Genomic DNA, 24,071 nt, shown 5'->3' with positions numbered 1-24,071 from the left:
TAAGCCACCCAGGCGCCCCATCGACTCTTAAAGCAGATATACAGTTAGTAATTTCTCAAGAATTGTAAAGAGCTCCTCATGAAGGTTGTCACTGAAGAACTAGCTGCTAGTTTCCTTTCAGAAACATTACTTATCTTTGAAAAAACTTTTTTTTCCCATTGGTCTTCGAGCCATTAGTCTCTCCCAAGAGAGTTATCACAGAAAGCTCCAGGGGTATCAGACACTTCCTTGGTACATAGTTCAGTAACACCGAGTGCCTCCCCATTTAGGCCTAAGTTATGAAGTGTGTTTCCAGAAGCTTCCAAAAGTAGATTCCATTGTTCATACCATTGTTATTTTGTTTTGCTAGTATTAAGAGATGATGATAGGTACATTTGTGCTTTGCACATGACTTTGGAAACCATGGTTAGTCAGTGATTCCTGTCAGACACAAATAGACTTTATATAAATATGACTTCAAATAGAATTAAATGTTCATCATTCAAGTATTTCTTTTTGAGGTAAGTTGTACATCCAGTGACCTTACTTGTACTTTTCTCTCCAGTTAGGAACCTGCTTGTGTAGACACTTACCATCGTACTTCACCCCTAGCGTAAATGGATTTTATACATGTTCACAGCTTTCTGTGCTATACTTTTCTGGCCCTGTATTTTTACTGACTTGTGTCTCAGAATTGTTGCCTAAGAGAAGCTTTTAATTCTCTGAATGTCTTTGATAACATTTTCCCTGAATAATGGAAAGTTTTACCTTCTAAATACCCTGAAGCATGCATTTCAAATCACTTTCACCTTCAAGTACTTCACTCCTAGAGAAGAGGGGTTTTTGTTTGTTTGTGTTTTTATTTCTAAGATGGGAATGACAGTCATGGTTCCGATGGTCGTGATGTGAAGTTTGTAAACTGCTAGACATATAGCACATGCTGTTCTCAGTGCTTTGTATTCATTAACTCAGCCAATTATAACCAATTATAACATAGAGAATATCTTATATTTTTGAAACCTAATTTTTTATGCATGAGCTTCAAATAGAGTATAAAACTGCCAAGCCTACCTGGTGAGAAATATTTACTGTAATTTTTTCTTGATCGAGTTCAAGCATTTGTTATTCATTTTTAAGTCATCTTGGTGAAATCTTACTATTCTTATTTGAGGAGGAAGAAACTAAGTTATAGGTGAAGTAGGGTTGAGATTGATTACTCTTTGCTCTGGTCATTTTATAATGCATTAATGTGCTAAAATCTAAAAGTACTTAAAACCTCATTAGAATTTAACACAGGATAGGATTTTGAATTATGTATTATTCTTAAGAAAAGATTTATTACAGACCTATACTTATAATGTAAGTGATGCATTTTGAGTAAGTTTGGAAGGTAGCCAAAGGAATTTAAAATATTAGTGTATGAATATAAATGTGGAAAACTCTTATCACAGACTACTTTTCTTGAGATAGGGGGACTATTTTGGCACAATTGTTTATCTGTGACTACCTCACAATCAATAGTTGTATTAGCATTTATATTTAAATTAACAGCATATCAATGAATAAAGCCTTTCTCGTACTACATAATTTCTTTAATGCAATACAGAACTTTATTCTTGAATTAGAAACCTTTTCACATTAAGCATGGTCCTGTGTTTAAATTGAGTACATGCATGTTTTGTACTCAGCAGAAGATCCAGGCTTATCTAAAATTGCTCATACAAATGCTTTGCTGGATTTTTTCTCATTAAGGAACTTGAAATGTAGTTAAATAAATAATCTTTCTAGCACTCTGGTAATTACTAGCCTGGGAAAAATAAGAATTATAGTGAATAGTTGAATGTATGATGCCTTTTTGCTATGCCCTTTAAAATGAAATATTTTAATATTCATATTTACATAGCTCACTTAAATCTCATGTTTATTTTAGATTTGTTAGTCTTTGTAAGAAAATAAATAAAAATTTCTGTACAGATTTTAACTCATTTAAGGCCTATTTTTTACTCATTTACATAAATTAGAGAAGAAAAATATATAAAAGATGGTTCTTGGTGTTTTTAATAAATTCAAGTGTCAAATGTTGGTTACTTATTTAAGAAATTGTATAATTAAAGCCTAGGTGTCAAAATATTTTATTTTATAAATGGTTATAAAATAGTTTTTCTTAAAGATGAAAGAAGTTATGGGGGTTTGTGAGTGTTCATCTCTACCATTGTAACAAAAGCAGCCATAGATAAACTGTAAATGAATGATTGGCCGTGTTCCAATGACACATTTAAAATTTTTATTTAATGTTTTATTTCTGAGGGAGAGAGAGACAGCATGAGCAAAGGAGGGTCAGAGAGAGAGGGAGACACAGAATCTGAAACAGGCTCCGGGCTCTGAGCTGGCTGTCAGCGCAGAACCTGACACGGGGCTCGAACCCACGAACCGTGAGATCATGACCTGAGCTGAAGTCGGATGCTTAACCGACTGAGCCACCCAGGTGACCCCCAGTGACACATTGTAAAGACAGGAAGTAACTTTGATTTGTTATGAGGGCCATAGTTTGCTGACCCTTGGTATAAGATCCCACCTGATATGGAAGAAGGAAAGGTCAGGAAAGGTTTTTCTTCTTCTTTTTTGTTTTTTTTAATAATGTTTATTTATTTTGAGGGAGGACACGGGGCAGAGAGCAAGGGAGTGAGAGAGAGGATCCTAAGCAGGCTCTGTGCTGTCAGTGCAGAGCCAGACGCGGGCTCAGACTCACTGGTCAGGAGATCATGACCTGAGCTGAATTCCCACACTTAACCGACTGAGCCCCCCAGGCACCCCAACCAAGAAAAGATTCTTAACTTTGGGTTTATTGATCAGTTTTAGGCATTAGCACGCAGCCTGTTGTCTACTTGTTTCCTTTTCTTGTGACATGTTTCACGCCTGTCTTCACTGCTTAAGAGATTGTGCCCCCCAAATGTTAAAAAGCCTTCTATTAAAAACGGCAAAAGTTAATAAATAAATGTGTCCTGTATTATTCAAACAGATCTCTAGGAGATGCTGAAAAATAGTTAAACCCCATCAAAGTTTCCCATGAATGAGAAAGTCCGTTCCTACAAGATTGAGTAAAAAGAATTATAAAAGGCTATGGGTTTTGAAACTAAGCTCTACAGAAAAATCTTAACAGATTGCTCAGGGACTTCTGTGAGGGATGAGGGGCTCAGAAAGGAAAGTGTCCCTGCTGCTCCTGATTCTTCAACTGAGGCAATTAATCTTTATATTTTATTTCTTAAAGTCTCTTTACATTAATTAATATGGATAAAAGAATAAGATCAGACTTCCTAAAAACTAGTTGTGTAATAGTATATTAGTGAATAATATAAATACAATATTTACATTTTTTTTTTGCCCTAGCCTGTAAAGTATTTCTTTGGATATACTTTATCTTAAGCAATAATTCTATTTGACTTTTCTTAACAAAGAATTTAATAATGGCAAAATAATACTAATCTTAAATTTAGTCACGTCTGTGGGAAACATGGCTGACCAGGCTATGAGTGTATTAGCCTTAATGGTACTTCTTTATATTTTGTAGAAGGTTTTCTTTCCCTGGAAAAACAGTACCAGCTATTGATGGCTAGAACTAGAATTCGAATGTAGAAAATTCTGCCAAGTATCTAAGTTGGGAAAATTTAAGTAATATTATTAACTCTTAGACCACATAGCAGTTTTAGTCTGGGTAACACAAGAGATGAATTTGTACATTCCTTCCTTTATTGATCAAGTTTTCTAAGTGCCTACTATATGCCAAGCACCTGGGATCTGAAGGAAGTATAGTCTAGTTGCAAGACAAAGAAGATCATTTGATTTTGGTATCACATTTCTGTTTTGAATTAGTATTAATACTATTTACTTGGGGGAAAAAGCTCGTGATACATAAAACAGTTTAATTTCTGAGTGTTAACTTACTAAAATGTTAAATTTGGTCAGGATTTTTTTTCGATCAGGACTTTTTTTGGACTTTCTGGTGTGGATAAGGTGGGTTCAGGGGTGGAAGCATCAGGTTTCGTCTGTCTGTTTTGGAGATGAAAAAGAAAATAAGAATGAAGAGGCTTAATGAGATACCCAAGGTCACACTGTTCTTACAGCAGAGATCTCTTTCCTCTCTTTCTATTCTTGACCTACTCCACTCTGCCTCTTCCTCAGTTACTACCCTTCTGGCTTTCTCATATAAAGTGAGCTACTCACACAGAGTAAATAGGTCCTTTAAAATGTTCATGATTCTTACTCTCTACCATTCATCAAAGTACAACGTAATTATAAAGAAGAATATAGGTTCTTAAATGTTGTCATAATATGTAGACAATTTTATAAGACTAAAAAGTATATTAGGGTTGTCACGTTCCATTTTTTCCTTGTGCTTATGTTTTGGTGCTCAAAGTATAATAACCTCATACATCTCACTGATGTAAGATAAAGCATAAAACACAGGTTAATACAGAGAAATACAAACTTAAGGCATAATTTGGATACCCTCTGATCTCTTAAAAGCTCTTGAATGATTCTAAAATATTCTTGGTTAATAGTTTTTGCAGGTACTTCAAATTTATTTTTTGTATTTCTCAGGCTATACTCAAGAAGAGCTTAATGCTTTCCCTTCACCCCAAGATACAATACCATTGCCAATTCTACCCTTGTATAGCCAAATCCTTTTCTTGAGAAATTAGAGATATTTAAGCCATCAATGATTTGTTCTGTCTGGAAAATTAATGTAAGTGGTAAGTAAGCAGCAGACGTCTAGAAATGATGATCTTGTTTTCACATAAATGTCTTTGGCTGTAAAGGGTTCAGTTAGAGAAATATATCAGATATATATGTGAACAGTTGATATAGTTTATGTTCTATTAATCTTGTTTATTTTTACAGCATGTTGTTTTTATTGTTGGCTTAATATTTACGTTATCTATTTTTGGTCACTTCAAAAATGAATAAAGCTTATGTTGTAAAATATTTTTCCTACATGATATTTTTGTGAAGTTTTAATAAATCATCACTAGTTTAATCAGCACTCAGTGCTCATATTTTGTGCAAGATTATAATTACAAGCATGAATTTTCAATTCATCATGGGTTGTTTGTATATATCATATCATACAGTATGGTAATGAAAAAGCAAAGGTCATAACTATCTCAACATCTGGCTCAGAATTATTCATTAGGTTTATTCTCATTATTTTTGTATACAAAATGCTTATTAAAAAAAACCCATCAAAGCAGTGGATATTCTAATGAAGAACTGAAAAGTAGTGTTAGTGGAAGTTGAAGGGAAAATTAAACCTCTCTTTCGGAATAAGATGATTAGAAATTCAATGTTATGCAATGTTCTTTTTTTGTTTTGTTTCCACATTGGACAGGTAATGTGCCAAGGTCATAATAAGGTTTGAGGGAGGCACATAGGTGTGATATTCCTATGAACTACAAAAGGATCTAATGTTTTTAATCCTATGCTAAGAAAAGGAGATTTTGTGTAGCTGTTTTTAAACTTTAGTCCTCCTTTCAATATTTAATTTTGAATATCATGTGTCTTCAGTATTGTTACCATTAAAAAGCATAAAGTTAATACCTATCCTCTTCATAAAAAATTATTAAAATATAAAAGTATAATTAAGAGCAAAAGTCTTTTCATCTACCTCCTCTCCCCTCCCATACTTAATCACATCAAAAAGGTTAAAGTATAGATCATTAGAGTTGAATATGTCAGTTTTCCTTTCTCAGGTAGTATCTTAGTCTTGTTTTCTATAATATACTGTTTTAAGAAATCAAACGGTACAAATTACAGATCTCAGAGCTCTCAGATGTAGGGAATATTTTTGCAGATATTAATCTAGACAGAAATCTTCAAATAAGATGTATACATACATACATTAATATATCGGTGAGGCACCTGAATAGCTCTGTTGGTTAAGCAATGAACTCTTGATTTACTCAGTTCATGATCTCACAGAAGTGAGATTAAGTCCATTGTTGGGCTTGTGCTGGGTGTGGAGCTTGTTTGAGATTCTCTTTCTCCCTCCCTCTCTCACCTACTCTTGCGCGTGCTTGCTCGCTCTCTCAAAAAGTGATATAAGTAATATGTAGATATATATATACACATATACACATGTGTGTATATGTGTGTCACAGATACATGAAACATCAGCACTTAACAGAGTAATTTTATGGAAGAAAGTAAATATCCTTTGTTTATTGAGGTGGAATGAGAGGAGGATAGTAGAAAGGCATACCTGATATATATGTATCAGGTATTATATATGTGTGTGTATATATGTGTATATTTATGTCTATATAATATAAACATGTATAATTAATACTTTATGTTTTTGGCTATATTCATTAATATAATTCTATAGCTGTGTATTATATATAGCATTAATTATTTATATATATTTATATATACACATACACACACACACACACATATGTATGTATGTCTTCCCATTACCTTCATTCTTATTCCACTCCAACAGACAATGGATACCTTCTTTCTTGCATGAAATCTCTGTTAGGTGCTAACGTTTTATGCATTTGATGCAATGGAGACACCATGGAAATAAAAATGTTAGTGTCCATCACTAAACTATGATTTCCTTAAGGATAAAGACCATGTGTTGATTAGCAATTGTTAGCATTAATTTGTAGCTCTATTTCAAGTTTTATGTATTTGAAGTCAGTCTAGTTGGTAATTGGGTCCTTTTTGAACTTCAGAAAGGAATGGAGAATAGAATCCTAGAAATAAAGTTAGTTTGGAAATTCAGGTGGAACTGTATTTAATACTCAGGACCCTCACTTATTTGCTGTGTAAACTTGGGTGAGATACTTAAAATTTTTAGGTTACTTTTTCTCATCTGTAAACATAAAAGAATATTCATATTATATGGTTATTCAGTGTATTAAATGAGTTAATTTAAAACATTTGGTAAAAGGCATGTAAGAAATTTTAGTTCAGATCTATAGTTAAATATCTTCAAATGATTCCTATGCTTTTTAAATAACACTTTCCAATTTACAGTAAAATACTTAATACTTAGATGTTATATGTATGTGGTCAAGGTAAATTATGACTTTATTTGCCATTAAATGTATTCTTCCATATTAATTGACTTCAGGTATCACACAGTTGTGGTTTTTTATCTAAGGAGATAAAATTGAAAGGTCTTTGAGAAGTAGACCCAAAGTGTAAGGGATTAGGACACACAAAAGGAGCCAATCAGAAAGAAAGCAGAACTTTTGTTCCTGGAAGGAAGATAGGAATACTTCCATCTGCTAAGGACATGGAAGGGAAAATGGTCCATAAATACATTATAAAGGGTACTGTATGAGTTTTCATGCTTCAGAGATAAACACATAATTATTACCATATACACGTTAAAAATAGTATGGAAATAGTTTTTCATGGAAGATTAACAACTGAAGCCAAAAATGTTTCTGGTTGCTCGTATGGAAATTGCTTTGTTAGATGATTGTACTGACTGGGTAAGAAGTAGTCAGTAATTTCTGTAAGCTGTTAGTCTCAGAATCCTACATGGAGTGACTCTGATTTCAGATAAAACTGTATATGCTGGTAGAATTATGATTTCTCTTTTAGCTTTTGAATCATTTATAAGCAGGATTTTTTTTTTCTTTTTTTTAGTAGAAAAGAAAAACCTTCCCTCCGGCTTTTTTGTTGTCAGAGTGTAATGTTCATACGCTTGCATAAGTGTTCATAACAAGCTTGTAGATCCCAAAAGGAGCTGAAGTATTATTTCTGGTGATCTTTGTGTAATTGCTGCCAGCTGAGGAAGCAAAATTCCAAATCAGTTTAAGTAACTTTCACAAATAACGCTTACCATAATTATAAGGTAAAGCTCAACATATAGTTTGTATAATAGAGTCTTAGCTAACCACAAAGTAGTCAGAGAACAGTCAAGCGGAGGTCTTCACAGAGGTATATTTTAACCTTTTGCTTGACACTGTACTTCTGTGCTGTGCATTTGAAATTATGCCTATTTAAACCACCCTTGTATGAATTTTCTGTTTTGCTGTGAGCATTTCCAAGAGCATCTAACACTATTGGTAAGAAGGTGGTCTTCAAAAGGCAGAAAATCCTCCGTGTTTACTTAGGTATATTGGAATAAATTGGTTTTGAGATCTTGGTTACTGTCATTTCTTAACTTTTCAAATAGTGTGTTCAACTTCGGGGGACATAAAATTTAAAAAACCCAGACTTTAAGATGCAATATTAGTAAGTAATCATACTATAAAATAAAAGTTGGCATAGAATTCACTTAGATATGGAACTTCTCACAACACCTTTGCTTTATGATGAGATTTATTTTTAAATTTTTTAAGTATTTTATTTTTTAAATATAGTTTATTGTCAAACTGGCTTATAGACAACACCCAGTGCTCATCTCAACAAGTGTCCTCTTCTAAACATTTCTAATATTTTGACAAAGGGTAAATTTGTTTTTTTTAATGTTTTTTTAATTTATTTCTAGGAGAGAGAGAGAGAGAGACAGCGTGAGCAGGGGAGGGTCAGAGAGAGAGGGAGTGACAGACTCTGAAACAGGCTCCAGGCTCTGAGCTGGCAGTCAGCACAGAGCCTGACGCGGGGCTCGAACCCAAGAACCGCGAGATCATGACCTAAGCGAAAGTCGGACACTTAACTGACTAAGCCACCCAGGCGCCCCAACAAAGGGTAAATTTGTATGTGTTGTGGCTGAAACTCAAGCATAACTTACAAAAGTTAGTTGAGAAATGTCAGTATTCCCCATCTTCTGCCCATATACATTTCTGTATCATTTACACCTTTGTTCATTTTTTACTTATCTGTTAAAATTGTAGGAAGTGTTCTTGAACATATTCTGTACAGACAGGTTTCATATGAAGAAATTATTCTACTTGATATCTCTATTTGCACACCTTCCTTTACCTCATTAAAACATATGCTTTCTTCTCTACTTTCCCTTTTTTGAGTAATATTTTTCCGTTAAAATGTCTAGACCCTTGGGGGCACCTGGATGGCTCCGTCAGTTAAGTGACCAACTTTGCCTCAGATCCTTATCTCGAGGTTTGTGATTTCAAGCCCTCATCGGGCTCAGTGCTGACAGCTCAGAACCTGGGGCCTGCTTTAGATTCTGTGTCTCCCTCTCTCTCTGCCCCTCTCCTAGTCATGCTGTCCCTTCTCTCAAAAATAAACATTAAATGTTCTTTAAAAAAAAAGTCTCGAAACTTGAATCATTGAGAAAATTCTGAATATGCTTTCTTTGCTATGTGTATAATACCTGTATAGATCTTGTGCTCATCCGTTTAGTCAAGGTCTCCCTGACTTCATATTTAAAATAATTACTCTCCCTACCTTTCATCTAGTGGCACACCTGGCAATAATATCTGGAGACATTTTGAGTTGCCATAACTGAGGGTGTGGTGCTTATGGGCATATAGTGAGCAGAGGTTGTGGATGATGATAAGCATCGTACAAGGCATAGGACAGCCTCCAGTGACGATTACTCAAGCCTAGAGTGACAATCATGTTAGGTTGAAAACCCCTGCTCTAATTTCTCTTTCATCATTTCTCCTCCAGATGATTCTTTTTAAAATACTGCTTTTGCTGCATAAATCACCTGATGAAGCATCTTTAAGGGTATTATCTTGAGTTAATGGTCTAAGTTCTATACCCTGGTTTCAAACTTGCTGAATTAATACATCCCATCCCTGCTGCTGTGGGGTCTTCTGTTGCCTTTATTAGTCAGGGGATTGACTTAACATTCCTACTCTGTCATGTATTTGGGCCCCATATCTTCACAGGATCCTCCTACACCCACCCTGGTGGTGCCAGGGAATTCTATTACCTGTACTTCTGAACTAGCTCAAGTCCTGGGAGGTATAGTTGACCATTGTACAAAATCATTCCAACGAGTTTATGTAATTATCTGTATACTACTTATTCGCCATTTATTTTCTCATTTCTGTGATTATTTTCATTTATTTCTGTCAATGAAATCCATTGTGCAAAAATGATAGGGAGCATATTTCCTTTGGAAACCAGAAATTTTAGCTATTTGAGGAGGAGAATGAGAAGCTTCAGTCTCCTTCACTTCCTACTAGATTCTTAAGTAGCCTTTGAGGCATTATCAGAGAATATTAAGATGCAAACCCTTGTATTACTCTTTAACTTTTTGGTATATGTTTCGCTGTAAAGTGCTTTAGAGATTATAAACCTTTTTATGACAGAACTCCCTGTTAACACATTGGTATATATGGCACACTATCTATGTATATACACAATAGATACTTATTAACTGTGTGAACAGAGTAACATGGCCAAGTCATCAAAAGTCATACTAGAAACAAAGTAAACAAAAGGCAGAATCTTAGCCTGGGAAGTTTTGTAGATTATAAGGACTAAATAGATACATGTATTCATTTTTTTGCTGAAATTTTTCTAAAAATTAACTAAAACAACTAAAAACAGGGCATACATTCCATTCTGAAAATAGGGAGCCTCCTCATCCTTAAATCTCAAACTTCTAGGAATATCTTCCAGATGTTATTCAGTTTGGACCTAATTTTTTAAATAGGATACAGAGATTCATTACTTATGTCCCATAAATAAAAGTGTTCCTTGGCAGTATAAAAGGAAGAAACTTACTTCAAGGGAGTTTTCCAATTAATGCAATTTGTTAGAATGAGGCTAGGTCAGCATTGGGAAGTTGATACCTGCCCTTTGCAAATCCATTTTCCAATTTAGGAATGGGCAGTGGAGGAAGGAAGGACAGAATTGCAGTCATGGAGCTTTTGTTTTTGTTTTAATTGGTTTATTTAATTCTGTTATAAGGAGTAAGTAAAACATGCAAGACAGATCCTGCTAGGTGCCCATCTCCTCACTTCAGAATCTCAATTTTTTTTTTTTTTTTTTTTGACATGGCAACATCAGTTCTCAGTCATGCAGCTTTGGATGGTCTCTAATGTAACTGAAGATTTTCTAGAGTCTGTATTTAAAAGGACCCTTTTCGGGGTGCCTGGGTCACTCAGTCAGTTAAGCCGCTGACTTTGTCTCAGGTCATGATCTCACAGTTTGTGGGTTCGAGCCCCGTGTTGGGCTCTGTGCTAACAGCTCAAAGCCTGGAACCTGTCTTCAGATTCTGTATCTCCCTCTCTCTCTTACCCTCCCCTGCTCACGCTGTCTCTCTCTCTCTCTCATACACACAAATAAATAAAAACATGTAAAAAATTAAAAAATAAATGAAAGGACCTTTTTCTCTCTTGCTTCCTTTTATCTGGAAAATACCCAATATGCACCATTAAAGGAACAGAAGTATTTCTTCTGATTTCAAAAAAAAGAATATTCTCTCCTTCCAGTAACCAGACTATTACAGCACATCGATTATTTTAAACTTCATTATTATACATTTTTTATTGCACATAACTCCTGTCAAGATTTGATCAGGACACCTGATCTTCTAGGGGATAGGACTGACATGCAGCGGTCATGTCTCAGATGATCTTGGGTAGAATGTGGAACACCGTTTTTTAAAAAAGCTCAATTTGTTTACTTGATTGCATTCCCATTCTTGTCTCAGGTCTTGTGTGAAGGTAGGGCGTCGATTGGGAAAGGATGGGTCCTGGGAGTTGGAATGGCGCTCTGTCAGAATGGTGAAACAATGAAAGAGAAACATCCTTTCTGATCCCTGGAATTATATACCGAGGAGGAATGAGACAGAAGAGGAGGGAGATGAAATGTAAATGTAGAATAGGAAAAGAGACTTAGTTACGTCCTGGATTGCAGAAATTTATCAACAAAAAGTGCCAGAAACCGAAATTTCATTTCTTCACTGTACACATATGTACTAGCACTCACTCTGGTATAGGCTTCATGAGGGAAGCTGGGAATGCAGTGCTGACCATAAACAGACAAGGTAACACGGTATCTGGTATCGGCCTGGAGCTTCAAGCCAGGAGAGAATCACACTAATAAATACAAAATTGGAACAGAGACAAGAGCTGAAAAGGAGAGGTCCCGTGAGAGCCACGATGGATGGATTTGACCTAAGCAGGCATGTCCAGAAGGACTTTGTTGAGGAAGACGAATGAAAATGAAAAGGGACTTTTTCACTCACTTGGAGATCTGAAGGAAAGTAACGATGGAAGAGAGATTATTCTAAAGGGAGAATAAGAATGCTTTATGATCGAAGAGAACTTTACCTCAGAAGGCGTAAGAATAGGCTAATGAGGTTAGACTGGAGAGATAAAGGAGGATCATAATTATAGAGGAGCACAATGTGTGATGTGGCCAGAGGGATCAAATCATTCTTTTAAAAAATAATGGTTTGGGTTGTACTGATTAAAATTGGATGTATTGCTCAAACTTTGAATCTTTTTCTTTTATGCTTCTATTCTCATGGTTAAGCTACAGTAATTAAAGCAATATATACCAGTGTTTGTTTATAACTATCCTGTAAGACTGAAAATAATTTGTATATTATTCATTTACTCATGAAGTAAAACTAATTATTTTCTTATGACTATGGATTGCTCAATACTATACTTTCTCCTTTTTCACTCATCTTATCCCTAGTCATGATAACTTTATTTTTATGACTATCATAATGTTCTGTAAATGCAACATATGTGGCGTATTCTTAATTCTGTCCATTATGGACTCCTACTAAGATGGTGTCTTATTTGGGTCTAATTTGTCTTTGTGCCTTATGATTTGGAACTTGTGTGGTTTCTTTTTTATCTTCACTGACTTTTTTTGAATTTTTCATTCTATAATTAAGAATTTCCATGTCCTTGGTCTCATGATTCAGGAGATCGAGCCCCATGTTGGGCTCTGCATTAACAGCATGGAGCCTGCTTGGGAGTCTGTCTGTCTGTCTCTCTCTCTCCAAATAAATAAACTTTAAATAAAGTATTTCCATGTCTTATGTTCTAGCCCAGATCTAGCTTTCTTGCCAAGTTACTCTCTTGGCTTTGTTTTTGCCATCTGGTTTCTCTTCTTTACATTAGAAACCCTTTCTCCCTGATTTACAACTCATGTGAAAGTCACAGATTATCTCTAACCCAGTTAAGTGGACTTATCATTTAAACACAATTTACTTTCCCCTAGCCATAGATTTGCTTCCTTAAAGTTATCTATATCATTATGGGAAAAGAAGAGAAAATGGTTTTCTGGTCACTGGTACTGCTTGGGAGAGGTTGAGATGAATTTTAGCAATTTGCAAGTATATCTCTGTCCTTTTTTCACATAACACCTGAGAGAAAAACTAATTTCCTTTGTACTTATAATTAGAAGAGTTAGGGCAACATCAAAAATTGCCTAAATTTATTATTTCTGTAATTGAAATCTTGCCCAAAATTAACATATTTATTGTTTTATCAGTGTAAAAAATGAATCCACTCCCTATAAAAAACTGCATAAGTAAAATTTGACATTAGTTTTTTTTGTGTGACTTATTCTTTTTGAACATCCTACACATGTAGAGTTAATTTACTTGTCAGTTGCAGTTATTAAAATTTATTGTTGATAATTGTTTTAATTTGGAAATGTCAGTACTCTACCTGACACTTTTCACGACTTAACTATGACCATTTTATGGGTGTTAATTTATTTTGCTTTGTTTTTTGCCAATGTGATAATTATTTTTTTATTACATTTCATAATTGGTTTTTGCCAGTGTTTTGAGAGTCACCAAGTTTTGTGGTTGTGGTCTTTGAAAATATTAAATTATTTTTAAAAAATTTTTAAGATTTTCATTATTATTTTTAAATTCTTTTTGAGAGGCAGGGGATAGATAATCTGAAGCTGACTTTGCACTGACAGCAGTGAGACTGATGTGGGCTCAAACTCACAAACTGTGAGATCATGACCTGAGCCGAAGTTGGTCGCTTACCCAACTGAGCTCCTGAAAATATTAAATTTTATGATTGGTTTTTTACTGTTTTATAGGAAAGTACATATTACTTTGTGGATTGTTCTTAAAACTAACCACTCACTGAACTCTGTTCACTTTATATTTTCAAATGATTACATTTTTATGTTTGAAGGAGGATAGATTATATCCTACTTTCCGGTATTTAACCCTCGTATTTCTTATTTTTCCTGTTACATTAGCTGCTAAATCCAGTGCATTGAGATATAGTAGGAGTGATGTCGCTTATCCTTGCTTCCCTTTTAAGGTAAATTCATAAAATAATGAAAGGTTTTTCTTCCCACTTTAACTCTTTTTGTTTTCATACTCAGGCATAGATGTTGAACAGTAAAAATAGTAAATGTAATTAAAAATTCCTCTTATGTTATTCCTTTAATTTTATAATGTGTTAAATCACGGATTTTTATATGTTGAAACCAAACTAGAAATCTTAGTGTAAACTCTTCTTTTTCACAGTGTATCATGGTGAGAGAACATTGTGTGCATATTATCACAACTTTTAGTTAACACAATGTGTTCACATTATTATAACTGTATAAATGCCATTTACTTCTAATAGCTTGTTTCCTTTATAAAAGATTCTTTTTTTTTTTTCTGAAATTCCCTGACAACTTAAGACATTGTCATTTTTTTTCCTAGATTCAGTGCTCACGTGATCTACTTTAGGCTGTGAGTAAACATCTTTATTGCCAGTTCTTTAATGCAGGTAGGGAGGGAAGGATCTGTCAGCCTAATGACTCCTTAGAATATAGTTAATGAATATTTACCTTTAAGATTGGGCCAGAGTCTTTTTCTGCTCTTTGAATGTGTTCAATCCTAGCTTGAATCAACCCAGAATTGTCTTCTGCAGAGCCCTACCTGTGTCTATGGTTTTTGTTTCTCGTCTAGTCCTCTGTCTTTCTCTTTCTCAGGAATTCTCCAAAATATCTAGTCACATTATAGCATGACCTGTTATTTTCCAGTATTCTCATATGTGTATCTGTGTATGCATATATGAGCTTCCAAGTGCATTTAATCCCACCAGAGTCAGCAGTACACATTTGCAGGGATTAAAAATGAGGAAGACATGTGCTCTTAGGCTACCACCTTGATCCAGCTTCTCAATGATTTATTAAAAAGAAACCCTTTCAAAAAATAGAGTTTAGTTGTTCTGATACATTATTAAGTCATCATCACCCATTAGGCAGTCTACTTCATAAAATTAAAAAGTAATTGATTTCTTCTTTAAAGTTCCACTTAGAATTTATAACACTTTCTTTGAGGGTGGTGGTCCTCAAAGAGGTCCACCATTATAATTCTTACTGCTTAAAATGAGTGAGTGTAATTACAAGTAATTACTTATGAATAATAAGTAACTCCCATTACTTATAATCCCATCATTGAAGAAAGGTCATCCTGTCTTGGCTGTTATTTTTCTCATATTATCTTCAAATTTGTGGTGATTACTCTCTAGTTGATTCACTGAATTTATTTTTAATGAGCGTAAAAATGATTTCTTTGGGTTGCATAAAAGAAGGAGCTATTTTTAAATGAATTGTACAATATATGGATAGTCCCAGAGTAAATGGAGGAAGATAGGCTTGTCTTTTTTATTAACTAGAAGCAAGAAACTGAATAATTACTGTATTTATATAACAAAAACTGTTTTATGTTTATTCACAGTTTTAAAATCTCAAGTTTTAGTTATAGTTTCAGAAAAAAAGAAATCACTCTTTTGTGGCTTCCTACCCTACCCCTCAGTGAAATAAGAGATTGTATTTTACATGCCACATGGTATATTCAGTGTTTGACTGTCTCTTGAAAAGAGGTGATTAGCAATTTAATATCATGATAACTGTTAACTCAAATTAAATTTACATTTTTTGTTTATATTAAAATATTTTGTCAATTTTTGGGTGCTGGAGAAAACCTTTACATATTTTTCCTTCATTCACCAGCTATTTTTTGAAGTTTATTTATTTTAAGAGAGAGAGAGAATGAGTGGGGAAGGGGCAGAGGGAGAAAGGAAGAGAGAGAATCCCGGCAGGCTCTGTGCTGTCGGCACCGTTGCCAGGCTTGATACCATGAAGTATGAGATCATGACCTAAGCTAAATCAAGTATCGGACCCTAAACTGACTGAGCCACCCAGGCACCCCTCAAGCTATTTTTATAAAATATAGAGTTGTAAGTAACAAAGTTAACCCCCCACAAATTCAGTATCCCTTTTAAATCCCTGATCCATGGATTTCTGTAGAGTTTAATGTGGTATGGTAACTACTTCTTCCCATGCCTCTTAAGCACCATACAACTTGTCATACATTGTGTATTTTAGAGTTCATTTTCACCATCACATACTTATTGGGTGGCCTTGTAAGTTGGGTGAACTTCTGCTATGCCTTTTAGAGCAGTTACTTTTAAAAAGTATCTTTGGCTCCTGGTGATTGCTATGCAGGTGCATGTTGCTGGACAGAGCTCTGAGCTACTGGGGCTTTTGAATATTATTTCCTGACAAACAAGATAGATACACATGAATCTAACATAGTTTGCCTTTGGACTTCCCCAAAATTTGACATCCTTGTGGCTTATCTATATTCACTATTCCTCTTCAGTAACTTTAGTTGATCTTCTGTTGCTTTATACAACCTAGCAATAAGCAGTATATCAGGCTGAAAGAAATGACCACTAATTCTTTTGTTTTGAAGGGAAGAAGAATGAGTACTTACAATCTTAGGATGCTTAAATCTCAAGCATATTAAAACATAGCATTTATGGAGGGATCTGTTTGGCTCAGTTGGTTAAGCATCCAACTTCAGCTCAGGTCACGATCTCATCTTTTGTGAGTCTGAGCCCCATGTCAGGCTCTGCACTGACAGCTCAGACTCTGGACCCTGCTTCTGATTCTGTGTCTCCCTCTCTCTGTCCCTCCCCTGTTGACATTCTGTCTCTCAAAAATAAAAAATAAACATTAAAAAATTTTTAATAAAATATAGCATTTATCAGTCATATTTGTATTCTTTTTATAACTTCTTGTTTTGGATTCATTAGCCTACTGTAAGTAACCAAACTGATGTTATGAGATATTAAAAACTCTTTGCACTCTGTTGTATTCTGTTAAATTCTTAGGTCTAAAATGTTCCTGGTTGAAAATAAGGAATGTTTTACTATTCAATTAAATCTATCTTGCTTCCCTTTTAACACATTCACTTTATTCCTTCTATTCAGCACATAATTAGTTGAAAGCAGAAGGTAACAGGCTATAAAGACATGTACAAGAAATGGTTACCTCAGACTGAAAATGATTGTTGTAAATCAGGCTGTTACTCTAGCATTTATTATCGAGAATATAACGAACAGTCTCAAAGGCATCTTCCATAATAAGGAGACAAACTTCCTCTACCCCTCTTTTCCTAAACTTCACAATACTTATTATTTAAAAAAGAAGAGTGATATAATATATGGAAGAATGCCATTGTAAGCTACATTTTCGTAGGCGAGCTGTGCTAGTGTATGTTTTTGTTTTTGTTCTGCAATGCCGAGAACTTATTATCAAGTAAAGTGCTCAGATCTAAAACAAAACAAATCTGAACAGGCTAGAATTCCTTATGGGAGCTTTTCTTTCATTTTTTTTTTAAGTCAGGAGATATTTCATTCTGTGAGGGAATTATATTTTTATAAGAATAATGTATACAGTAAGAACTTCCTATCATCGAACTTGACATTTACTTTTTGAATGCCTTTTAGTATGTCCCTATAAAGATTATCAATCATGTTTGCTTTCATGATTTAGTCCTTAACTGTTCAGTAGTGTCTCTCACTCCTTTCATTGGACATGTGTGTAATCCAGACAGACATTTTCTTTCTTGTAATTATTATTCCTCTTTGCTGGTATTTTAATTATTTATAGCCGCAAGCATTTATTTGTCTTTTAAAGGCCTTCCAGTCCCAATCAGAATGAATAAACAATTAAAAGGAAGAAAGGTTTTGTAGCTCTTCTTTTCCTTTTGATTGTGTGTGTTCTATATAACACTTAAATTATTCTTTATGAAATTAGTATATCCAGGAAACTGGAGAATTACGCTTTAGGCTGAGGGAATGGAAAACATGTTAGCGTTTCCTTTGTAAGGTTTCCAGGGTGTCACAGGAGATTTCTAATGTGCTGCTTATTTGTGCTCTCCCCAGATCTTTTTCAGTTTATTAAAATGCTGGAACAGTAATTAAAATGTTGCTTAGCCTTTCCTGTGTTCTACACCTCACTGAAAACATGTCGGCAGAGAAAGCAAACGTTCATTATTTCTCAACATAAAACAGATCCCGCCAGGGATCATGCCAAACCCAACCAACCATGACAGTCAAATCAATGTATGTTTTGTTTTAGATTTTTATTTTTGCCTTTGCTTGAGCAACTTGACTCTGGTATTCGTTGTTCCCTATGGCTTATCATTTTATTGGCATGACAGGTCCTGAAATGGAGAAGGCTTCCTGTCTATCTTTCCAATGTATATGTGTGACACTATAAACTATAAGAGAAAATGACATTTTGACTCCGTAAATATTTGCTTTATGTCCCCGACATCTGTTTTACAGAACTCCTTTTTTTACTCCTCTATCAACATTCACTGAAAAGTGCTTGGATCTACCTTTTGTCTGAATGTTATAAATTCTGGAATCAGTGTCCCAATTTACAAGTTAGGGTATTTATTATTAATAACCAAGGAAAGGAGATGTAATTCTCTCATCAGTTTGTATTCATGTGATAAAACATGAATTACCCTAGTGATTTTTTTTACACTGGTGGAACCAGGATACACATCCCATGGAGGTGTGAATATGTGTTAGACCACACACCCAACTTCTTGCTCCTGAGTTATTTAGAAATCTCAAGAGGGAGTGTATTTTTTAATTTGGTGTTAAATTAAGCCCTCTAAAAATAATGGATCTGAACTTGTAATAGTCATTTAGGAGCAAGTTTTCTTGCATAATAATGTCCCTAATATTAAATGCTTTAGACTCTATAGATTCTGATTCTGGTTTCAAATCTAGGTTTTTCTGTTATTTGTGACTCTAGACATGTTACTCAACCTTTGTTGGTATAAGTTTTCTAAATAATGGAATTTACTTCACGGGGTTTCTTCCATTTTCTGTAATTTTCTCTCTAGTGATTCTATAAGATACCCAGTTTCATACTATGGCTGATTGTTTTTGAATTTTATATGCATGTTTATATTTTTCTTACTGGCTTAAAATCAATGATGATTTAATATATATTGGCTTGACCTTGTGTACAATGAGAAATTCAGTGTGATTTTCAACCTTGCTAATTACCTTTTCACATTACATTGTTTCACAGTGCACTTTAAATTAACTATTTTTAAACCTTATCATTGTAGAGTAATTATTAATTATTATTAAAGCATTGTTTGATTCATTATTATGAATCACTGATACCTATTAAAAACAATTATCCTTATCTCTGTAAAACTGATTCATTGTTTCCTATAACAATCTGTAAATACAAATGGATAACTACCATTTTCTTCTTCATGGCTTTTTAAAAAAAAATTTTATGACTTTTGTAGTGACCCTCTCTAATAATTGTTTTTTTCTTATAGGCAGTGTTTAAGTGAGTATACTTAAATAGTGAACAAAACTTCCCTTTGATAGTGCCATCTGGTAGACCTTTTTCAGCTTTTTGTATCTTTCTGTTATAAAACACATGTATGTGTTTTATGTTTTGTGTCCTTGTATTTAACTGTATAGCTTTGTTTAGATTGTAATTCGGTCTGAGAATCTTTGTGTTTCTGTCTGTGAGTTTTGTCATTTACATCTATTGAAATGAGAAAAATACTTGGAACAGTTTCTCCCACCTTAATTTTTGACTTCTAACTGTTCTGCTTTAATCATATTTTTTCTCTTACTCTCTAATTGAGATTTTTGTTTGTTTGGTTTTTATTTTTTTTCTATTATTCATTTTAACTTTCATCCTGAGTTAATTTCAGAGTTAAAAATTTTTCAAAAAGAGCACAAGGTATTCCTGTGCAACCCTGACCCCTAATCTCCAATATCAACATTTTCTATCACCCCCTTGTCAAAATCAAGAAGTTAACATTGATGTAACACTGGAATTTCCAAATCTCCTAAATTTTGTTATTGTTGCCCAGACTATCCTTTTTCTGGCCCAGCATCCAGTTTTTGCATATTGTTGTCATCTCTCATTGGTCTCATGTAATCTGGGATACATCAAAAATCTTTGTCTTTCATGACCTTGCCTTTTTGAAATATACTGGCCTGTTATGCCCTACAGTGGCTCTCAGTAGAAGCTTGTCTGATGTGCTTTCATGATTAAATCAAGCTATGTATTTTTGGCAAGAATACCAAGAGAAGCAGTATATTCTTTTCAGTACATTGTATCAGGGCCCACATGATGTCTCAGTGTCTGTTAACTGTTGATGTTAATTGTGATCACTTGGTTCAGGAGGTGTCTGCTAGATCTCTCCACTGGAAATTATTTTTCGGTTTATAATTGTTAGGTATCTTGTGGGAAAATACCTTAATACTTGGTAAATATCACAGTTTCTATAGTAGTTCTGCATGCTAATTGTAGTATACAATCATGATTTTTGTTGGAAATAATTAAATGATAGTGCTCATCAAATGGTGGTTTTCTGTTTTTGTCACTCTTTTCAAATTTATCAATTGGTATTTTACCATAAGGAAGAGCTTTCCCTTCTAAACCATTCATTCATCTTTCCATTTGTCTGTCTATCGGAACACATAAATATTAGTTTTGCTTTATGGGTTCTGGTGAATAATTTCATTTTTGTTACTCTAGATGTGCCATATTTGGTCATTGGGAGCCTCTTCATGTTACCTTCTCTTGTATTTCAGAATATCCTCTTCAAATTTTGAGCATCTCCTCGTGTTTTTGCATGAAGAGTTGTAGGCTCATCTTGTTCTTTTCCTCCTTCAGTTATGGAATCAACAGTTTCTCCAAGGAATCTATGTTTTTTAATAAGTGATGGTATTTAGAAACCAAGATCTGGGCACTAAAGGTGTTCATTGCCCTGGAGTGTCATTATTTGTATTCCCTTTCAGTAGACATTGCTAGCAAATATATGTATTTTCGTACACCTGTTTCTCTCTCCATGTGTGTGTGTGTATGTAATACATAACCTGTCTCAAATCTACTGAGTTCACACTGACATCTGTTTCCAGTCTGACATTATGGGATCTTTCTGGCCTCTTCCTTTTTTTAAAAAAATTTTAATGTTTATTCATTTTTGACAGAGAGAGAGAGAGAGAGAGAGAGAGAGAGCAACTGCTAGCACTAGCTTGAGTGGGAAAGGGACAGAGAGAAAGGGAGACACAGAATCCAAAGCAGGCTCTAAGCTGTCAGCACAATGCAGGGCTCAAACCCACAAACCATGAGATCATGACCTGAGCAGAAGTCAGATGCTTTACTGACTGGGCCGCCCATAGTCTCTCCCTTTTCTTATATGTAACTCCTTTCTGCAACAATAAGGAATCTTTCATTATCAGAGGTATGTTTACTTCTTTGTTGAATTATGGAATACACCCAAAAATAATTTCAGAAGAGCCACTCTGGTAAAATAAATTGACTAATTAGGGTGCAATAATCTTAAACAGTTCTTTATCTTAAAGTATAGAATCGAAATACTATTTTTCAAAATTACTGAGGTTAGTTCTTTTTTTAGCCATCCTCTTAATGGTGATTTTCTTTTAATGTTTGTTATTTATAATAATTTGGATTTCATATGATGTTAATAATCCTGCTGACCTGTTGACTCTAATTGTTTATTTTTTTTAAGTATGTGAAACATTAGTATGATTATGAGGGTCACAACTGTATAAAAATTCTGTTCTATTTGGAGTGTTATTTTACAGTCTTCTGATTAACTCTTTCTTCTTGGATGGAGGGTGGTTCATTAAATCAGATGATTAAATCTTTCTTTTGTGCGATAACTGTATGGATATATTAAGTTTTCTCCTGTTCTTCTGCGGGGCATTTGGTGAGTTTACAGAGTATCTCATTCATTGCCACCTTCTCTTGTCAATATAGCAAAATACATTTTAGTTAATTTCTCTTATTTAATGGTGGAAGGAGGAATTGTGTGTTCTTTAACTTTTTTGTTCTCTTTTGTATTTAAGGACCCTAATTTTTTTTCTTTTTGCTTCTTTTCCCCATTCACCACTCAATTGACAAAGATTGCTTCTCTCTTTCTTTTGCGTTTTTCATCACCAGGAGAAGACTGTCACTTCAAGCATAATTTTAAGTATTTTTAAATTGGTCATTCTTGTCAAATGTGTACTTTTATTTTTTATTATTTTCTCACACTTAAGGCAGGCTTATTCTTTTTGGTGATTGTTTTAGGTCAGCTTTTTACTCATCAGTAGATCCCTTCTTTCTTTCTTTCTAACCTCCCCACCTCCCCCCACTGTCTCATTGCCATAAGGCTTGCTGTAGGTCACAGGAGTAGGAGCAATTGCTTATTTAAATTTGGTGGTTTTCTCTGTTTTTTTCTTTGACTTGAAGTTATTTTTAAAGGTCCCTGTCTTCAAATTATACTCAAGTTGTTGTTGTTTTCGTTGTTGTATGTGTGAATTTTATTTGATTTTTTTCATTGTTCAATTTTGTTTCTGTTTTTGGTTTTTGTTTTTCCTTTCCTTTTCCTTTTTCTTTTTCTTTCTTTGTTTTTTCTTAATGAAATATTGTGAGAGCCACCTTGGTTTTAGCAACCTAGAAGCCCCAATTCTTTTTCACTCTATTTTCTCTCAACTAATAAATAAGTTTCACATTCTGTTACTTTTTTTTAAGTTCATTTATTTATTTAGAGAGAGAGTGTGTGTGAGGAAGGGAGGAGCACAGAGAGAGACAGAGACAGAGAGAGGGAGAGGATCCCATTGTCCGTGTGGAGCCCAATGTACGGCTTGAATCCATGAACCATGAGCTCATGACCTGAGCCAAAATCAAGAGTCTGATGCTTAAGTGACTGAGCCACCCAGGCACCCACACATTCTATTATTAGACATTTAGTAGACCTTCTGAAATTTACTTTGCATATTTATGTGAAAATCTAGTTAGAATTTTAATCACTCTCTCTACAATTTCATTGATCTTAGAACATTTTGTTTGATCATTTATCTCCCATTTTTTATGCTACTGTTCTCAGTGAGTATGTTTTTGTTCTTTTAAATACTGTCTATATTTAAATGTTACTTTTTCAATGTTTATTTATTTTGAGAGAGCATGAGTGAGGGAGGTGCAGACAGAAAGAGGGACAGAGGATCCAAAGCAGGCTCTCTTCTCAATAGGCTCAAACTCCTAAACTGTGAGATCATGACCTGAGCTGAAGTCAGCTACTCAACCAATTGAGCCAATTGAGGTGCCCCTTAAATGTTATTTTTTAATTACATTTTTTAATGCTTTTTATTTTTGAGAGAGAGCTGGGAGGAAGAGCAGAGACAGAGGGGGAGACAGGATCATAAGCAGTCTTTGTGCTGAGAGCAGAGAGCCCCATGTGGGCCTTGAACTCATGAACCATGAGCTCATGATCTGAGCCAAAATCAGATACTTACTTGACTGAGCCACCCAGGCAGCCCTTAAATGTTACTTTTATTAATTTTCTGGAGACATTGCTTTCAGATTTATTTACTCACTTTATTATTCATTTATTTCTTTTTAAAAGTTTATTTGTTTATTTTGAGAGAGAGAGAGAGAAAGAGAGAGCAAGCAAGCGAGCATGAGTAGGGGAGAGGCAGAGAGGGAGAAAATCCCAAGCAGTGCAGAGCCCTATTGGGGCTGAAGCTCACAAACTGTGAGATCATGACCTGAGCCAAAATCAAGAGTCAGACGCTTAACCAACTGAGCCACCCAGGTACCACTTACTTATTTATTTTAAAGCTCCTTTATTTTTTTTAATAAAAAATTTATAAATTTTATTTATAAATTTATTTATTTTTTCTCCTGATCTATTAAACCTTCCTTATGAAATTATTTTTTTCCAGTTGAGATACATCCTTTAGTATCAGAGTATTTTACGAGTAAACTTAAGTTTTTTTTAACTTAGAAAGTCCAGATTCTATCTTCATTCTTGATACATAGTATGTGCGGTAGAAAGTAATAAGTATTCTAGGATAATAGTTGTTGTG

The 24,071-nt window shown here is 34.4% G+C and overlaps 1 protein-coding gene and 1 pseudogene across 1 annotated transcript in view; one reads left to right on the top strand and one right to left on the bottom strand.

Annotated features, from left to right (window-relative positions):
• LOC120220363 (D-ribitol-5-phosphate cytidylyltransferase-like) overlaps positions 1-24,071 on the top strand; it is a 145,672-nt gene that overhangs the window by 105,665 nt on the left and 15,936 nt on the right. The gene's annotated exons all lie outside the window — the stretch shown is intronic.
• LOC120220367 lies at positions 5,356-5,438 on the bottom strand (annotated as a pseudogene).

This window comes from Hyaena hyaena, unplaced genomic scaffold, assembly GCF_003009895.1.
Source record: "Hyaena hyaena isolate Hyena2069 unplaced genomic scaffold, ASM300989v1 scaffold_690, whole genome shotgun sequence".
In the NCBI taxonomy this organism is placed as follows: domain Eukaryota; kingdom Metazoa; phylum Chordata; class Mammalia; order Carnivora; family Hyaenidae; genus Hyaena; species Hyaena hyaena.
Note: the sequence above shows the minus strand (reverse complement) of the source record. Positions and strands in the feature narration are given on the sequence as shown.